The sequence below is a fragment of the Lynx rufus genome, unplaced genomic scaffold, assembly GCF_022079265.1.
Source record: "Lynx rufus isolate CCGP_SWC_20201006 ecotype Redwood Valley unplaced genomic scaffold, mLynRuf1.p SCAF_7, whole genome shotgun sequence".
Lineage (NCBI taxonomy): Eukaryota > Metazoa > Chordata > Mammalia > Carnivora > Felidae > Lynx > Lynx rufus.
This window is the reverse complement of record NW_025814889.1, coordinates 108,909,518-108,929,394: the sequence shown is the minus strand read 5'-3', so window position 1 is coordinate 108,929,394 and position 19,877 is coordinate 108,909,518.

The window sequence follows — 19,877 nt, the reverse complement described above, 5'->3', positions numbered from 1 at the left end:
TCTACATAAATACCAGAAAACATAATGGCTGGATCATATTGTCAGTGTATATGTAGTTTTGTACAAAAAAAAAAAAAAAACAAAACAAAACACCTTCTTCCAAAGTGGCTGTGTCATTTTGTATTCCCCTCAGCAATGTGTGAGTTCCTGTTGCTCCACATCCTTGCCAGCATTTGGTGGTGTCAGTATTCTGGATTTCGGCCCCTCTAACAAGTGTGTATGGGGTCTCATTGTTTTAGTTGGCATTTTCTTGATGACATATGATATGGAGTATCTTTTCCTTTGTTGATTTGCCATCTGTCTATCTTCTCTGACGAAGTGTCTATTAAGGTCTTTGGCCCATTTTCCCCATGTTGTGATGAGCACGGGGTATTGTGTATAATTGATGAATCACTAAATTCTACTAACTGGAATTTAAATAAAAACCTAGAAGAAACAACAATAAGCCCATTTTTTAGTTGGATTGGTCCTTTCTTATTGTTGCATTGTAAGAGTTCTACACATATTTTGGATAACGGTCCTGTATCAGATGTGTCTTTTGCAAATATTTAATTTAAAAATCTTAATCTGTGGCTTGTCTTCTCATTGTCCTGCCATTTTCTTTTACAGAGCAGAAATTTTAACTTTAATGAAATCCATCTTGTCCATTATTTCTTTCATGGATCCTTCCTTGGTGCTGTATATAAAAAGTCATCACTATACCCAATATCATCCAGGTTTTCTCCTAAATTATTTTTTGGGACTTTCATAATTTTGTGTTTTACATTGTCTGTCATCCATTTTCAGTTAAAATTTGAGAAGAGTGTAAAGTCTGTATCTAGATTCATTTTTTGAATGTGGGTGTCCAGTTGTTCTAGGACCATTTGCTTAAGAGATTATCCTTGATTCATTGGATTGCCTTTTATCCTTCATCAAAGATCACTTGACTACATTAAGTTCATTTATTTCTGAGATTGCTGTTCTGTTCCATTGGTCTATTTGTCTACTCTTTCACCAATACCGCACTGTCTTAATTACCATAGATTTATAGTAGTCTTGATTTCAGATAGTATCTGCCTTTCAACTTTGTTCTTCTCAATATTGGGTTAGCTTTTCTGGGTTTACCTTTCTTCATATAGCACAATATCTCCAAAATATTAGTTAAGAATACCACAGCATTAAACAGAGTGGCTTAAGATGGTGGGTGATCAATTTGAAAACTGTTAACACCGGAAGGGAAGATTCTAAATCAGAGTCTGAGTCACAGAGTGGTTATATCAACAGTTTGAGATTTGAGTAAGGAAGCTAGGATTCAACAAGGAAGAAATACTTCAATAAGTGCTTAATTTGGAGAACTGTCATAAGTTTAAATGGAAATTATTTTTTTAAATGTCAAATGACTCAGAGTTTGAGAATAAATAATACTGCAATACAGCCTAAACAGGAGATTTATTTTTATAGAATATAAAATAGAAATTTTTAATAGAAATGCTGAGGACAGAATCCATGTGCTAAGATATGTCGATTAGTTCATAGGAAAGAAGAAAACAACAATGCCTGATAATCCTCTAAAGAGTTTATTTGTAAATGAAAAAAGGTGAATATTGTGAATAGTAGTTGGTACCTCAAGCTGGGACTAAAAATAAAGGAGACAAATTACTTTGAAAGTGGAAGCTGAAGGACCTAATAAAGAGAAAGATGTGGCAGATAAAAGAAAGAAAGTAACTTATGCAGTATATGAACCATTCAAACTAGCACCTGGCATATAGAAAGTATTCAATAAATACTAGCTGCTGTAATAATGAGAAAATTAAACATAAGAAAGAAGAGAATGAGGTGAGGAGGGGCAGGATTGAGAAGGGAAAACATAAGAAGATAAAAAAGAACAAGAAAAAGCAAAAAATTGTATTAACTGTGAGTCTTGCCATTTAAATTCAATTTTCATCTAACCATCATTTATTATGTTGCATGCCACTTTTTAATGTTTTATGTTGAATGTTTTATAGCGATAGTCAATGTTGTTATATCCTATTTTTATGCATTTGTTTAAAATGTTTAAAAACGAATATGAAGACCAGCTTATTTACTATGGAGAAGTTTATTATACTCTATTAAAAGATCATTATCATAAGCTTTTTATATAAGTACAGTTTTGTGCATGTTTAATTTTATTAAGTTGTAAAATCTGTGCAGATGAGAAAAAGAGGAGAGAGTGTGCATTTGATAAACATCTCACAGAGAAGGTGAAGCTCTAGATGATATATGGAAGACTAAGACGTGGCGCGAAAGACCCTCTCCACTGCCCAACCATTACGTTTGTGAATAGTAATCTCTTGGAGTTGTGCGCTGCTGTAGCCTATCTAAAGTTCAACTTCTCTTACTGTTTGGGGAGACGGGCCCTTTTCATTTTTTCTTAGTATTAATATGTTTTATTGAGATATACTTAACAAACAATAAAATACATCCATTTCAAAAACGTATTTCAATACATGCCATACATTTTGAGAAATGTATGCAACCATGTAAGTACTACCACATCATCATATGGGAGAGTTTCCTCCTCTTAAACAGTGTTCTTTTTAGTCAGCATCTCTCAACTCACTCCCTGCCTCCACCTCCAGCAAGTCATTGACCTACTTTCTGACAGAATCCAACCATTTAAAAATACTCAAAGAAAAATCACAGAAGTCATTTTGCTCTTAGGAAGAGGCAAAAATGTTAATGGCTCTTACATTTGAAAAAAATTAATCATACACATGGAATCATACTCTGAAATACTAGGTTAGTTGACAAAATGTCATGGCATATGCTTGTAATGGCAAAAAACATGAGTAAAGATAGGATTCTCAATGGAATTTTGTTTATTTTTGTATTTTCTTACTTGCTCTTCATTGCTTTTATTTTTCTTATGTCCTCCCTCTCTTGGGTTTATGTTTGCTGTCCTGATTATTTAGAGGTCTCTCTCTCTCTCTCTCTTTTTTTTTCCCTAAGGAAACATTGAGGGATACTATAAACAAAGTCTACTTAAAAGCAGTAAAAGTTACAATGAGCTCAGACTCTGGTCAATCCACATGCTTCTTATTGAAAGCAATTCTGTTAAACATGTTTCTTTTTTTTTCAATATAAATGGTGTGTATGCAATGTAATAATTTTATTTAGTAGTAAATAATAATCTTTAAACTTTTATAAGTTTATTGACATACTTCTGTTTACTTTACTTAGCCAAGGTGTTTCCAATCATTCTTTTTCACTGAGACCAAGGTGTTCATCACAGTTATATAAACAGAATTCTGTTCATTCAGGAAAAGGGCACCCTTTGGAATACCGTTTTTGCTATAGGACCAGTATTGTACAATACCTTCTCTCCTTGGTATTATTCACCTGTTATTCATTTTATATCATGTTCCCAAATTATCTATTGTGTAAAACACTAGTGATGTATGGACAAAGAAGTCATCTTGTTATTATTAGTGCTTCATGTGATAATAAGTATATAGATTATACCATATTTTATGTGTTCACATATAATGCTTCCGTTTACAATGTGTAAAGGTCCATTCTAGGCACTTCACCTTCAGTATCTTATTGCCTCCTCACAGTTAGGAAGTTGAGTATTACCATCCCCTTTCATAGATGAGGAAAAGAAGGCATGACTCTAAAACACAACCTGAAAAAATTGACATATATTGAAGCCTGTTTCTCTATCACTGTGATACCCACACTTTACCCAGCCATGACTAATCATATCCATAAATATCAGAAGAATGGGTTATATGATTAGCTCTAAGCCCTGATTGCAATTTTCATCTTATTATGTGAACTGTAGATAATATAGCAATGCATAAGACTCATATTAGTATGAGAAAAAAAAATGAGAAAACATACACTCTTTTTTAATGTTTATTATTTATTTTTGAGAGAGAGAGTGACAGAGCATGAACAGGGGAGGGGCAGAGAGAGGGAGACACAGAATCTGAAGCAGGTTTCGGGTTCTGAGCTGGGAGCACAGAGTCCAAGGTGGGGCTCGAACGCACAAACTGTGAGATCATGACTCCTGAGCTGAAGTCAGACTCCCAGGTGCCCCAAGCAATGAGATAATATAAATAAGATACTATTTTTTGTTTCACCTTTTCTCTGTTAAGACACTGATTTTGTAAATCTATTAGAAAAAAACAAGTTTATATTTCTAAATCAGAACCTCAAGAAATTTCATAAATAAAAATGTAAAATAAGGGGCGCCTGGGTGGCTCAGTAGGTTAAGCGACCAACTATTGGTTTTGGCTCAGGTCATGATCTCATAGTTTGTGAGTTCAAGCCCCATGTTGGGCTCCATTTGGATAGTGCGGACATTCTCTCCCTCTCTCTCTGCCCCTCCCCTGCTCACTCTCTCTGTCTCTCTCTGGTCTCTCTCAAAAATAAACTTAAAAAAAAAAAGATGAAGAATAAATACTGAGTAATATCTGTACTATAATGATATATTATTTTTAGGAAATAAATACTAAAATACTAGTATTTTAGTATTTATTTATTAGTATTTAGTATACTAATAAAATACTAAATATTTTTCTTGACAATGTCATCTGAAGCAGCCTTCCTGGGATAAGTAATTATACAAATGGCTATTTTCCTACTGGAACATTTTAACCTTATCTTCTGTGTGATTTATTTTCATTATCAGGACAAAATGTAATATTGCCCTAGCAATGTGTTTCCACAAACATTTCAAATCTGTTCTTTAGAACACATACTGTAATTATTATGTCTTTATATATATATACATATATATATATATACATATGCATGTATATGACTATAAATACATACATACATATATACATAACAAGTTCTATTGAAACATATCCAAAATAGTGCAAACTCTTATGTGAAGAGTTCTTATGTGAAGAACTTAGTGAATTTTCACAGTGAACATACCTCCATATGTAAGTATAATCTTAACAGGAAGTAAAATATTACCCAAATCTCAGGATTTTATTTTGTACCTCTTCCTAGTCACTCTCCTCAGTTTACTCCAATAGTAATAATTAATCAGTAAACTAGCACCAGAAATGTAGTTGTTGGATCACAGGGTAAGAATATTTTCGGCTTCAGTATATACTACCAGTTTTTCAAAGTGCTGGTGGGTGCCAATTTGCTAAACTTTAAGCAGTGTGTAAGAGTTCCACTTGCTTTCCATTCTCCCCAAATATTGAAATAACGTTTTAGATATTCTACTCTATATGATGAGCATGCATTTCTCTGGTAAGAAATAATGTTGAGGACTCTCTCATATGGTATTGACAATTTGGATATCCTCTTTTGTGAAGTGTTTACAAATATTTTTCCTTTAAATATTAGATAGATTTTCATGTGCTTATTAAAGAGTTTTATTTGTGTTTATTAAAAATGTTATTATCTCAGGATAATTGACATGAATTGAACTGTACATATTTAAAGTATGCAGTTTGATTACTTTTGACATATACATACATTCATGAAATGATCAAGACAATCAGGATAATGAATTCATCTGTTACCCACAAAAGTTGCCTCATTATCCTTGGCTGTCCCTCACACCAGTTCCACCACCCTCTTTTCTAGTCTCCAGGCAACAAGTGATCTGCTTTCTGTCACTATAAATTAGTTTGCATTTTTGGAATTTTAGATATGAATGAGATCATACAGTATATACTCATGTTGTTTAGTTTCTTTCACTAAGCATAATTACTTAGAGATTCATCTGTATCATTGTATGTATCAATAGATCATTGGTATTGGGGAGTTGTTTTGTGGGTATATAGTTTAAGGTTTGCAAGATGAAAACGTTTTGAAGACGGGTACAGAATAGTGTGAATAAACTTAACACTGCAGAACTGTACATTTATAAATAGTTAAGATGGTAAATTTTATGTTATACATTTTTAACACAAAAAAATATTAAAAAATCTTTGTTTTTTAGCTTAAACGATTGGTGAATTTTTACTAAAATAAGGAAGAATGGAAAAAAGATGAAATTTACAAAGACATGGCAGAATCAATTGCTCTGCTTTTGTCATGTTTGAATTTTAAAATGCCTGTTATAGAGCCAAGAATTGAGATCAGTAAGCAGATGGAGTATCCCACTTGGAGAACAGAGGAGAGGTCAGGCTGCAGATGTATATTTGGTAGTGAAAAGGATAGATATTATTTAAAGCCAAAGACCTGAATGAGAACATCTATGGGGAAAGTGTGAATTTGAGAATAGAAAGGAGTCCAGGAACAATCAAGGAGTTGTCCAATCATCATTTGGGCAGAGGAGGAGAAGCTATCAAATGAACCTGGGACTGAAAGATCTGCAGGTTAGGAGAAACATAAGGTGGCATCACTAGAGCCAAGAGAAGAAAATGTTTCAAGAAGGAATTAGTTAAATGAGTTCACATGAGATCAGGTAAGATGGGATCTATTTTAATGGCTTGATGGACCCTCTGTGAGACTCAGTTGGGAAGGAATTGGAAAGGAATTCAAAAGTAGAACTTTTGAAATAGTTTTCAATACAGAAACACAGCAGCAAGAGGGAGAAGTGGGGGTGGTGGGAAGGTCTTAAATGCAGGGAAATATTAAAGCAGGATTTTAAACTGTTGAGAATGATTCAGTGCAGAGTCATCTGATGTAAATGAGAGGAATCAGCATAAGAAAGTTCCTTGACTATCTGAAAAGGTTCAGCCGTAAAGTTCAAAGGAGTTTGGTAGATAGTTGGGGCAGATTGGGTGAGTTGGAGACCCCTATGGTAATTACTGTTTTCTCAGTGAAGAAAATGTAAGGCTATTCTATCTATTGTAATTAGGAAGACTGAATATAACATGAAGAAAGAGAAGATATTTATCTGGTTCACTACTGTATCCTAAGACCTTAACAAAGGGTGTATCATCTAAAGATACTTAATAGGTAATTCCTAAATTAACAAAAAAATGTTTAAAAGAAAATCATAAAAAATTATCTTTTTGAAGTTCATTTGCAAATCACTTCTAAAGTCATCATGCCCATAATGATTTTAAGTTCCTCAATGTATCACAGCTGCAAATATATGATAATAATTCTCTAAATGTTTGTTCCAATTTCCAATCAGCAAGCTAAATCACACAAACGTTTTTCTTTTTCTTTTCTTTTTTTTTTTTTTTTTAAATCTTAGATATACTGTTTTGGAAGCAATGGTTTTAGGACATAGTTGAACAGCATCAGTGGGTACTACCTTAAGAATTTACTGTTGTAATTTTCAAATTACTCCTTTCTGAGCCTTATTTTTCTCATGTGTAAAATGGAGAATAGTAATGCCCTCTTCACTATTCTGATGAAAGAATTGAATAAAGAAATGTTAATGGAAAATTTTATGAAAGCAAATGTTATATAATAAGCAAGCTAATAGTTCAGTGATAAAAACCTTTAAGAAAACAGTATTTAGGGGCTTCTTCCTCCACACCCTACCTCTATAAGTAGCATGATGAGATTAGTCATCTGTGTTCATAGAAGAATAATATATATATACATAAATATACACATATATATACATATATATACACGTGTATATATACACATATATATATATACATATATATACACGTGTATATATATACACATATCTGTAGTAATCTGAATTATAATAAAAGTCTTTAAATGGCTCTGAAATTTACAAATATGAATAAGAAGTGTTCAGCATCCAAACTTTTAGGTTCTTTTAATTTAAAGATGTTACTTAATAAGACTCAGGAATACATAGAATTTTATCCTTGTAGTGTATCTAAATTTTTACTTGCTTCTGGAAACAGTTAAAAATTATCATAATTTGTCACTTTTAGAAATTGATAAAATCATAATTTCTACATTCATAAACTGTTTTGTGGTAGTTGTTTAATTTGTATGATGAAAAATAAACTATCAAATATAAAAAAGAAAACCCTCTGATGCAATCATGTCATCTTTTTTTAAATGGTGGCATTGCCGATAACTGTTAGCCAGGCTTTATGCACATGGGAAGCAAGACAAAGATTACATTCTCATGTAGTTGTAAGATCAAAATATTGCTGAGATTGTTGTAAGTAGTACAATTTGAGGCTGCATTTTTCATTGAGGCTTATCATTTTGATCTAGTGTTCACATTTTTCTTGGTAATAGGAATATGCCACTCATAGTTATAATCATTCAATGCTCCCATTAAATTGAATGTTTAAAAATAAGAAAGGGGCGCCTTGGTGGCTCAGTCGGTTGAACACCTGTCTTCAGCTCAGGTCGTGATCTCACCGTTTGTGGGTTCAAGCCCTGCGTCAGGCTATGTGCTGACAGCTCAGAGCCTGGATGGAGCCTGCTTCAGATTCTGTGTCTTCCTCTCTCTCTCTCTCTGTCCCTCCCCTGCTCATACTCTGTCAGTCTCTCTCTCAAAAAATAAATAAACATTAAAAAAATTAAAAATAAGAAAAAAAGCCCAGGTTGTGTGACGCCTTCATTGGTCCCATAAAAATTAAAGGATGTGACTGAATCTGGACCCCTTTGAAGGTTTGGGCAAAGGAACAGTGGAATATTTAACGTGATTTAGAAATGCAGCACAGTTGGTCTCAGACTCTAGGGTATTTTGTAGGCATTATTGATGTGGCTTTTGTGCAAAGTAGAGGTGTGGAATATTCACTTGACTTTTATCAAATAGTGAATGAAAGACACTTAGAAACACTGATATCTCATTCACATGTAAATAATGAGCTGAATATTGTCAAATTTAGAAATAAAGACATACAGATGCCAAGTCAATTTATTTATCAGACAATGTCATCTTGATTGATTTAGATTTTTAAGTCTGAGCTGTACCTTCAGACCCAAGGGTCTTGACATAGTCATCAAGTTGACACTCACAAATTCATAGTTTCTTTAAGGATATTAATCTCAGCATTCAATAGAGAAAACCAAGTAGCAAATATTGAAAGTAGAAACATAATTGGTCTGTTTGGAAAAAGTCCACCAGGGTAACAGTGACTAGATTCAACATGCAAGTGCCATCATGATGAATGTTTACAACACTTTTTTGAGAGCCAATTATACTGTTTTTTTTTTTTTTTTTTTTTTTTTTTTTTTTGTGCAGAGACTGGAGATCAGCCAGATCAGTTATATGCACAAAGCCGCTTTGGATCTGTCTTTTCAAACAAGAGCTGCAGAAAACGTTAGAGCAAGGTTGACGCTTTATTCCACTCTGGTAAGAGAAGCTTTCTTTTTCTTTGCTATGGTGAAAGTTTGATAAGAAATCCTTTTACATCATAATGTGGTCACGGAGAAGAGACGCTGTTCTATGTTACAAGTCATAAAATGTTTTCTTTTGAACTACTTTTTCAGAATGCTTTTTGTCTGTATGTTATAGCAAAATAAAACAAACACTGAGTCATATTGTACATGTTAAGTTTGTATTTGAGGTAGAAGAGTCTTAAGGTATTCTTCTGCTGAGTGAAATGTGGTGTTATTTCATGTTTTATGCCGCTGGTCAGGACAAAGGGGTAAAAGTATCAGGATTTTTCTGATACCACGGCTGAGAGTGAATCCATGTTTTTAAGTTTCCCCTGACCAATGATATTGTTAGTGTCCAGCAGCTCACCACCATAAAGCTTCAAGAGCCCAACAAGATCTGGCTTTTGGGTTTACTTGCAGATATTTCTGATCACCCTAATCTTTCATTTTAAAAACTGGAAAATCTGGAGATAGTATTCTGGGTGAGTTTGTCTGCACACTGCTTTTGTCACTTTAGCTCTAAACAATGTAACTGTACACATATATACAAAATACACGATTTTGTTTGTCACATAAATTTCTTTGACCTGTAATGTGCCTCAATATTTCCACAAAAATCTCTACATGTTACAAACTCCATCTGAATTCGTATCTGTCTAAAATAGCAAGAAATAGTTGTGTAGATATATAGATATTAATAGATACATACACACGCATAACTATACACAAATATTTCACATGTACACAATTCATTTGAGATAATAGCAGATTTATACATTATAGCAGTTTCTAACTGGAAGTTGCATTTGTATAACTCCTCATCCTCTTGGTAAGCATTTGTTCAGAAAACAATGATATAAATATTGAAAGGACTACAACTAATCAGCCACATTTAAAGCTATATCTGATTTTTAAGTGTACTTGTCTGTAGTTTCTTCTTTTTTTGAGTAATTCAATTACATTTGCAATTTAATATATAACCATGAGATTTTAATCTAAACATTTTTAGGGATTTACCTCAGAGTAGTATTCCCAGATTCAAAGATACAAGCAGCTGGCAATGTCAGTCAAATGGGTCACTAATAAATATTCATTCTCGTTTGATCATTTTAATAAGTATTTGTTGACAATCTATCTTGTTAAATGTTTCAGTGAGAGGAAAACTGTAATTTATAAAAGAAATGGAACATAGGATATCTGTGAAGATTTAATGATGATTCAGTAAATGTGCTTGAAAATAACTAATTTATATTATAGTTTTGGCTAAGGACAAATAGGTGAGTACTTTATATAGTCAGGAAAAACCAGGGACAACAATAAATGCGAAGAGAATTAGTTTTTTTCAGATTTAAAAATAGTTCAACTTTTAATGTATGCTCCTAAACAACTGTCGCAATGCCATTTTTCCCTTCTTTTAAACTATGTGTGCATTTAATACAACTCATTTCAAGTACTTGAGCTATGTACATTATACTGAAAGCAATATAGACAGCCCTGCCCCTGAAAGAGATTCTTATTTAAGGGGAACTGAGGCAAGAAAATAATAATAGTAATAAATAAAGAACAATTATATCACCAAGAGTCCATAGAGTAAAATAAAAAAAAAGAAAAGAAAAGAAAAGAAAAGGTCAGGCAGTATTCCATGGTTTTTGCCCTCTTAAAGAGTGTCTTTTGGGGCGCCTGGGTGGCTCAGTCGGTTAAGCGGCCGACTTCGGCTCAGGTCATGATCTCGCGGTCCGTGAGTTCGAGCCCCGCGTCGGGCTCTGTGCTGACAGCTCAGAGCCTGGAGCCTGTTTCAGATTCTGTGTCTCCCTCTCTCTGACCCTCCCTCGTTCATGCTCTGTCTCTCTCTGTCTCAAAAATAAATAAACGTTAAAAAAATTAAAAAAAAAAGAGTGTCTTTTGCCTGTAGGTGCATGCAGCCAGCAAAACAGCAAAGTTCCCCAATTCTCTTACTTTGTATCTTTCCCAATCTTGAAGTAAATTGCAGATGTACAAAATCCTTCTAAGACAACAACCACATTTAATGGCACATATAACCATTTTCATTACTACCTTTGCTGTTAGACACTGCAATTGTTATCACACTTACACACACACACACACACACACACACACACACACACATGTGCACACACCCTATTCAGAAGACAGGAAAGAGAGGGAAGTATAGATAGCACCTCCACCCTCTGATGAGTATGGCACAGTAGGATCTCCTAGAATTTTCTTCTTTGAAGCCTTTCCTTTTAGTGTTCATGCCCAAGAACACCGCTGTTTCTATTGTCTCCTATGTAGGTTCCATGTGCCCTTCATGGCTCAGAGTAAAGGCCACTTTACATCACCATATCTGCCCCACAAGCCTCGTGCACACTCCAGGTGAAATCATTCCATCCTGGAACATTCTTATCTTTATCATTGCGGGAAAGACCGAAGTGTATGAATAGCATGCAGATTCAGTGCTTCATAATCTCAAAGACTATGAGACACCTTTGTTACATATTCTCTCCTTCCCCACACTGTTTGAGAAGTCTGCTTTTTAGAAAGTTATATTTTTAGAAGACTATATTTTATTGCTTTTTAAATTGTCTTTGCTTTCTTTGCTCTCCTGGGTTTGTTTTTTTTTTTTTTTTTTTTTTTTTTACAGCTGATAATCTTGTACTTCATTTCATTGAGAAAATAGAATCGTCTGGCAGGTTCTCCCACATTCTTTTGCTTCTAAATCTAAAAAGCTTACCTCAATCTGTATCCATTTCTCTCTTCTTTCCACCTTTGGTAGTGGGAGGAAGCACCTGAACTTTTACAATGTTCAGACTTTTATTTTTTATTTTTTTTAAATTAAAATTTTTTTTTATGTTTATTCTTTTTGAAAGACAGAGACAGAGCACAAGCAGGGGTGGGGCGGAGAGAGAGGGGGATACAGAATCTGAAGCAGGCTCCATGCTCTGAGCTGTCAGCACAGAGCCCAACGTGGGGCTCGAACACATGAACATGAGATCATGACCTGAGCCGAAGTTGGACACTCAACCCACTGAGCCACCCAGGCGCCCCTTCAGTCTTTTCTTTACTTCTGACTTCTCAGGTATCTACTTCAGTCCATAAAATTTTCATTTATGATCTTCCATTCTGTTTTCTTTGTAAACTCTGTCCCATTGGAATTCTCTGTGTTCACTACACATATTTACCCTTTATGTCTGAGATACCACATTCCCCTCTAGAGGTCGTCCTTATTTCTGCCCAAAGACTTTTCTCCCCCCAGGCACCATTTTCATGACTTTATCTTCAGTTCTCTCCAATGTTCCTCCATCTTCATGTGTCTTCCAAACTTTCTCAGGTATCCCCTTGACTCTCTTGTTAATAAATCCACTGGACACTTTTCAGTTCTCATCTTGGCTTCCCACCATTTCTTTCTAAACTTACTTAGTCCATTCACCCCACCCTGCTTTATTCCAGAGTATATCATAAGAACAGTACTCTAGGTAACACACTTTGGGAAATAAGCATGTATCAATCACTGAGACTTCAGAAAATAGGCTTAAATCTATGATTTAATGGCATTAACTTCTGAAAATGTACATATGTGAATATTTACCCTAACTCAAAAGATAGTAAGATTACATATAATTAATATATCTGATCATGTCATTTCCTTGTTTAAAAACACAAATTATTTCTCATCACTCTTGGAATGAAATCAAAATTTCTTACTATAAATTCTCAATTCTGCTTGATCTTGCTATGGTCATCTCTGCCATCCCATCTACAGCATTTCTTCATGCTTGCTGTGCTCCAGCCACATGGGTATCTTTGCTAATCCTAGAGTACACCAAGAATGAGCTTGCCATAGGATATTTACTTTGCTATTTCCTCTACCAGGAACATCATTCCTCCAGATAGCCTCATGGATTACTCTCCCGTTGTATATATTCAGTTCAAATATCACCTCCTCAGAAAGCCTGGTGCATCTTTCCCCTCCTGTGGACACTCTGTATACTGAGACTCCCCTTCTCCTTCATATAGTATACAACTACTTGATATTTTATTTACTTACTTGCTTTATTTTTCTCTCCTAGACTAAGAGAGACTAAGTTTAACACTGTGTGGGAAGTGCGTGGTATCTTCTAGAAAACCATTATGATTATACTAGCTTGATTACCCTCGCTATTCATTTTTGGAATTGTCTGTTATGTAATTATTGCAATGTGAGGAGCATGTAACACCGTATGGCCAGCACGCGTGCGCACGCGCACACACACACACACACACACACACGCACAATATGACATTTACTTATAAAGATACAAAAATTGAGATTTGTTTTTTCTTCACCAATTCACATGCCTTTTTGTGAGAAAATACTCTGTACATGACAAGAATGATTAAACTTGATCCCTATGAAATTTCCTTAGGGGATCTGTTCTCATTCGTTCCTTTCTATTACTCAAACAAAGCTAGTGAATAAGACCATGAGGTCTTATGTTTGACAATTGTTGTTTTAATTCTGCCACCACTCCTCCTTATTGTTTGTGAATTTAGACAAAAAATATAAGCTTTCCATCAAGACAATAAAAATAACATTTCTATCACTATAAAATGATTCAGATTAAATATGAAAAAATATATATGACACTTATAGAATGCCTAGCACACATTACTATGAACAGGTTAGTTGTTACTTTTTTTTAATGTTTATTTATTCTGACAGGGAGAGAGAGAGAGAGAGAGAGAGAACATGCACGTGTGCATATAAGCAAGGGAGGGGCAGAGAGAATTCCAAGCAGGATCTGCACTGTCAGTGCAGAACCCATGTAGGGTTCAATCTCAAAAACCGTGAGATCATGACCTCAGCCAAAATTAAGAGTCAGATGTTTAACTGACTGAGCAACCCAGGCACCCCATGTCATTATTATTTTGAGATATTTTTAGACTTCAGGTATCCCCTGACAATTATCTTTATGTGAAAATGCTCAGAAGTCAGCCACACTTTCTTCCACTTCTGGTACTTCTGTTAGGTCACCATTGCACTAACAGGTTTGCACTCTGATTTTAACAGGCATCATTCCCTCTTCAATCTGTCCCTAAATATTGATATATTCCTTTTCTCTGTCACATATGACTGACGCCATGCTATATAATCAATACTGAGTTCTAGAATTTCTTGTTCTCAAAGTATCTCCTGATTCATCTTTTCCATGTACATTGATTTACCCTGATAAGTAATTTTGCAAATATTTCTCATCTAAATTGTTGAAAAGTCACTAATCTATTTTTACGTGTTTGCCCCCATCAAGTCATTCAACTTAAGCACTATCCGACCACATGCACTTCCTCAAAGGAATTTCACTAAACCTCCATTTTGCAGTAATTTAAATGCAGTAGGTGGGTGAAAATCTTAATTTTAATATCTCTGGTTTCTATCAAATTATTTGTAATTGATTCCTACAGTCAGTGTCATGTTAGAATTTGTCATCTCTGCTCCACATATCTCAACCTACTTTCAGTACCAGCAAGCTAGCCAGAATCTACCCTTTTCTTCTTATGGTAGAAGTGTGACTGAGTAAGCCCAAAAGCTTCTCTAGCCTTCTCAAGCTGCAACAATAGCCACTAGCCTTGCATTGGCCAAAGCAAGTCACGTGACTAAGCCTAAAGTCAAGAGGAGAGAAAGTATCTTCCGTCTGTGGATATGAGAGAAGGAGAAGATCTGTGTTTTCAAATAATAATCTAATTTATGCCTGCTATCTAAAGAAATGCTCAGAGATTCTATTATTATTATTTTATTGTTATAAAAGAGATTGTGTATCAATGATAGCAAGTATATAACAATCTGAAAATCTTATGTGAAAAAATTAAAAGAGCCACTATTACTATATTAGCTAGACTGAAATTTTCAAGTTATATATTATAGTAATAATCACTTATTTAGTGAAAATATGTTGTCAATAAATGTTACACATATATTTTCAGTATACTTTTAATTCACATGAAGTTCGTTTTGAAGTATAGAAAATTACATGTTTTCTCCAATTATAGTAATATAATTATATCTTAAAATCAATTTTTTTGTTTTAAGTTTTTTTGTTTTTTTATTTATTTGTTTTTTTATTATTTTTTTCGGTATATGAAATTTATTGACAAATTGGTTTCCATACAACACCCAGTGCTCATCCCAAAAAGTGCCCTCCTCAATACCCATCACCCACCCTCCCCTCCCTCCCACCCCCCATCAACCCTCAGTTTGTTCTCAGTTTTTAAAAGTCTCTTATGCTTTGGCTCTCTCCCACTCTAACCTCTTTTTTTTTTTTTTTCTTTTTTTTTTTTTCCTACCGGACCTCATTGGAAAGGACTTTCTTAACTCCAGTCAGCTCCTTCAGGGTGTTTGCATCATTTTGTGATTTTCCTGTAACACTTTAAGTTACTTTCAATTACTTTGCTGAACTTTTTGAAGTGAAGAGTAATTCATTTTCCAAAGACTTAATTTTTCCTCATATTTTAAACATATATCTTCTGTGAATATTTCACTTCCCAGATATTAAGCACAGAATATAATTAATTGAGAAACAATTCTTTAGAAAAGATAGAATATTATTAAAACACAGCACAATTTGTAAGATGATTCATGTATGCAGGGAGTTGCATACCTGGGTATACAAAATTTTTAACTTTATCACAAAGTTAACCTATGACTTTTCCTACTGACAAAGTAATATTTACTGTGATTTGTAATTAATTTATTTATGTTTTTCTAAGCATATATGTTTTAATACTGGCACATTTTATTTCAAATTTTAAAAAGTAATAGCAAATAATAAAATTAAAAAACTGAAATATAACATAACATGTATTTTGCTCCAATTCATGGAATATATAATTCAATTCATGACCAAGCTAGATTTAGAATTTGAAAAACATATTATTGAAAAATAAATGATATAATGCCCTCTGCATTTCTTGGTACAGTCTTTATTGTAAAGTCTAGATTGTCTGATATAAGTATGGCTACTCTGGCTTTCTTTTGTTGACCATTAGCATGATAGATGGTTCTCCATCCCCTTATTTTCAATCTGAAGGTGTCTTTCGGTCTAAAGTGCGTCTCTTGTAAACATCATATAGATGGATCTTATTTTCTTATCCATTCTGCTACCCTATGTCTTTTGATTGGAGCATTGAGTCCATTGACATTTAGAGTGAGTACTGAAAGATATGAATTTATTGCCATTATGATACTTGTAGAGCTGGAGTTTCTGGTGGTATTCTCTGGTCCTTCCTAATCTTTGTTGATTTTGAGATATCTATATCTATATCTATATCTATCTATCTATAGATATATCTATATCTATCTATAGATATAGATAGATATAGATATAGATATATATCTATAGATATAGATAGATATAGATATAGATATATCTATATCTATCTATAGATATAGATAGATATAGATATAGATAGATATAGATATAGATATAGATATAGATATAGATATAGATATAGATATAGATATATATTTCCCCCATCTTTTCTCCTCTCAGAGAGTCCCCCTTAAAATTTCTTACAGGGCTGGTTTAGTGGTCACAAACTCCTTTAATTTTTGTTTGTTTGGGAAACTTTTTATCTCTCCTTCTATTTTAAATGACAGCCTTGCTGGATAAAGAATTATTGACTGCATATTTTTCTGATTCAGAACACTAAATATATCCTGCCACTCCTTTCTGGCCTGCCAAATTTCTGTGGATAGGTCTGCTGCAAACCTGATCTGTCTTCCCTTTTAGGTTAGGGACTTTTTTTCTCTTCCTGTTTTCATGATTCTCTCCTTGCCTGAGTATTTTGTGAATTTGACTATGATATGCCTTGTTGATGGTCGTTTTTTGTTGAATCTAATGGTAATCTAATGCAATGATCTATGTTTATATCTCTTTTAAGTGTAAAGCATTTGGACCAATTTATCTTGGTTACCTCAAACTCTAATTCATATATTTATGAGTGGTTTTTCAGGTTATACTTGGTAGAAAAATAAATAATTTGATGTACTTAGTATACAACAGAATTTAAGATTGCTGTCAACTTGAAATAATACTTGCACACATACATATATAATAAATTAACAGATTGGTAGGTAAATAGATGATAGGTAGATGATGGATGGATATATTAGATAGACAAATGATAGATAGATAGATAAAGATATTTTACATTAGATATACTTTTGATAAAATGTCACTGATTTTATACCCTGAAAAGTAAATGACTATATGAAGAATATCACCTCCTTTATTGTTCCTCAGATTAGATTTGCTGATAAATGAAAAGATTCAGAATTTTTTAGTATCAGGATCTTGATGCCTAGTTCTTTACTGCGCCAAGCTAATGCGACTTCACAGCACTTTTGTGAATAACCCAGCAATGAAAGTGAGCCCTAACCTTCAGAGATTCTTTTCTGTTATGTACCCTGGGCCTACTCTCTGCAGATGCATGTCTAAGAACAAGGACATTAGAATGAGACAACCATAGTTCAAAAGCAAGTTCCATCACCCACCAGTTGTAAAAACTTGAGCAATTAATCTAACCTCTATACATCTTCATTTCCTTATCTCTAACATGGAGATAATAACATCTATTTTATAGTATTAAATGAGATAATCTAGATAAATAATTCAGTCTTGAATTATATATAATACATGCATTTCACATTTCTATAACCTAATATAAAGTAATTTGTCACAGAGATTTTATACTATATTAGCTTTTAAATATTCTATGTGAATGAAAAGGCTCACCTTTTGTGACATTTCAGAAAACATATGGTGATCAGATATTTTACTTCCACTAATATAAATGGAACAGAATTATCTACTATTGGACAACTACAAATATGACTAGTAAGAATATGAAAACTTCCCTTCCTGAATGTATAGGAGGGCCTGAAAATGTACAAGGGCATGCGTGTATGTGTGTGTGCAAGGGGTTAGGAAAACAACAAAAATATTTCCATAATTGAAAAGAATGCTTGAGTCAGTCAAATACAGGTTCTGTGATACTAAAAACTTTATTTTTGAGGGGACAGAAAGTGAAAAGCAGACAATATATGTTTTAAAATGTTAAAACATTTATAACTGTATTAATGTAGCATTATAATGATAGTGTAGAGAGTACTCCATACCTCTCCAGTAACTAGATAATCAAAGTCAGGACTTTCTGTATTAAATATATCCATTAATGGTCTATATCCTACCACAAAGAAATGTAGAATGGGAACATCAGAATTGTACTCTAAAGGAAGAGGGTGGCCTCTCTTTACAAAATACAACCCTCTTTTTTCCAAAAGTTTATAGAATAAAGCTATAAGAATAGTATCCTAAACCTGTGAATGCCTTTCTTCAGTGCTCTTGCACCTGTTAGCCGACATTAATTAGCAAGGCATAGACTCATTACATATGGACAGTTCTTTGTATATCAATTATTCCTCAATAAAGCTATTTTTAAAAATAAAGTGTGGACACTTGAATAGAAGTACAATGTAGGAAAGTCAGAGAAACATACTTACATGTGGTTTCTCATTATAGCTTTGAGAAGTAGGCATGCCTCCATATAGTACCACAGGGGTTAATTAGGAGCAGGGGCTTGGTTCCAGAACCATTTCTGCCATAGGTTAGCCATATAACCCTTGGAAAGTTGCCTAACATTCCTAGGACTTTGTTTCCTTATCTGTACAAGGTCAGTAATACTTATTAATTCTACATAAGATTTTATACTTTATATGTGAAATTTAACTGAGATGGCATATTTATTTAGTATAGTGTCTTATACCTTACAAATGATCAATACATGATAATTATTAGCATGTTATTATGATGATGTATTTCTTCTCCTAATGTTCTAACAATAAAGCAGCAGGCTTATGAGCCAGTGGGTGAAGGAATGGCAACATAAGATTTTCCTTTTTTTTAAATAAAAACATTCACTAATGATCTGAGGACAGTGCTGAAATAGAAAATACCCAGAAAGTCATTGACTGTGATGGACTACATATTTAGAATTGTCAGGGGCAGATGCCATAAGATATTGCTTATCTAGGTGACTATCTAATAATAGGTGGTGTCTCTCTAATACTGATGAAATAGTTTTAAAATGAAATGTCCTCAAGATATTTAAATATTTATATTGCATTTACATAGATTCTATTATGGAAAGAGGAAAAATGTTACATTTTTATTTCTTTAAGATAAAATATGTACTGAGTATACCATGGAACAAAGTATATAGTTATTGATATAAGTGTTGATTATTATTATTGCTATTATTAATTTAATCAACACTTTTAAAAATTATTTTTAATGTTTATTTACTTTTGAGAAAGAGAACTCATGAGTGGGGAGGGGCAGAGAAAGGAGGAGACACAGAATCTGTGCAAGCTCCAGGCTCAGAGCTGTCAGCACAGAGCCCAACACGGGGCTTGAACTCACAAACCGTGAGATCATGACCTGAGCCGAAGTTGGACGCTTAACCGACTGAGCCATCCGGTTGCCCTTAATCAACACTCTTTAAGCAGAGACAGAAAGGCATTTTGTAAGGTCTCCCTATAATCAGAAGGAAGCTTTGTTACACAAAAGCAAGTCTGATACCAATCCATTTGGAAAAAAACCCAATTTATTAGTGAAACTATATGT